Source organism: Cebus imitator, unplaced genomic scaffold (assembly GCF_001604975.1).
Source record: "Cebus imitator isolate Cc_AM_T3 unplaced genomic scaffold, Cebus_imitator-1.0 Scaffold479, whole genome shotgun sequence".
Classification (NCBI taxonomy): domain Eukaryota; kingdom Metazoa; phylum Chordata; class Mammalia; order Primates; family Cebidae; genus Cebus; species Cebus imitator.
Window position 1 is genome coordinate 1,325,292 of NW_016107794.1, and position 1,508 is coordinate 1,326,799.

At 36.3% G+C, this 1,508-nt stretch overlaps 1 pseudogene; it reads left to right on the forward strand.

Annotated features, from left to right (window-relative positions):
• Window positions 1-1,017: 1,017 nt before the first annotated feature.
• LOC119468719 lies at window positions 1,018-1,083 on the forward strand (annotated as a pseudogene).
• Window positions 1,084-1,508: the final 425 nt, after the last annotated feature.

The window sequence follows — 1,508 nt, forward strand, 5'->3', positions numbered from 1 at the left end:
CTTAAAAGGGTGATTCATTGCCAAATTAGAAAGAGACGGGGTCGTGTCTAATCTGATGTGTCCTATGCTGAGGCTACTGAGAAGAAATTGTACCCATCAAGTACAATTTCTAACAATGTTTAGAAATGAGACGTAAACCCCACTGTTTCCCAGGAAGTGCAGTGGTTTAAATGAAAACTCCTCCATACTGCTGGGACTTAACTGACCACACATGGTGGAGAAAGTGAGCTAAAGAACTCAGTGGAATACATTCAGTTCCTCTAAGTGAGAAGTCATCCAACTTAAATAGGAAACAGCAAAATTTGAATGCTAGAGGATGGAACAAAACTGTTGTAATTTCTAAGGCAAAAATACTTAGCTTTGTATTTTCTTTAGATTTTCATATAGAGATGGAAAAAGCAATCAAGCCCAACTAAAACAATCGCACTTATAAAGTAAAGCAGGGAACAATTTAAAAATAGAACTATGACAATTAAATAGAAAAAATAATTTATGAAATTTTATACCTTATAATTTATACTTCATTCAATTAGCAATGATGGGTATATTTTGCTTAGTGTGTATTAACCACCTAAGACCCTCATGTAACCATAATACTCATCAGTTATGACTGTACTCTTAGATTTATAATCAAATTATCTGTTTATTTAAATAACATGAGTGCTTTTCATTGGGTGATATATTAGCATTCTGAAATGGTGTTAATAGGCCTGGAGAAACAAAATATTTCAAAAAGAGATCCAAATGAGAATAGCAAAAACTAATGAAGCACTAAGGTGACAAAAACTACTTATACAGCATAATCTACTACTACAATGGAGGTCTTACAGATGCAAGACGAATATTCACACATGTATGTAACATTTTTCCCTTTGGTAGGTAGAAGACGCAGTAAACTACAAACATAAGAGTAATATTACTGGTTTCTAGTCTTTCATCTGTCACTAGTTTGTGACCACAGGAAAACCATCTTAACTTTTTTCTGAACCTTTGTTGTTTTCATTTAAAATAATGGAGAAGTGTTACAGCTGTTTTAAAATTTACATAACAGGTTTTCAGTTTTTTAACTGGAAAACTGCCCATGGGAAAAAATAGAGAGGAATCATATTTTTTCAGACAATTTCTTATGAGTGTCAGATAAGATGATGCATATCAGCACATGGTAAAAGGCAATAAACCAATATCAATTAAGAAATAATTTAGGGTTGGGTGCAGTGGCTCATGCCTGTAATCCCAGCACTTTGGGAGACTCAGGGAGGTGGATTACTTGAGCCCACGAGTTTGAGACCAGCCTGGGCAACAAGGTGAAACCCTGTCTCTACAAAAAATACAAAAATTAGCCAGATGTGGTGGCGTGCACCTGTAGTCTCAGTTAGCGGGAGGCTGAGGTGGGAGGATCACCTGAGCCTGGGAGGTCGAGGCTACAATGGGCTGTGATCGTGCCACTGCACTCTAGCTGGAGTTTCTTTTTGGGTCTCAGTGAACTATTGAAAACTCTAATGTTCATA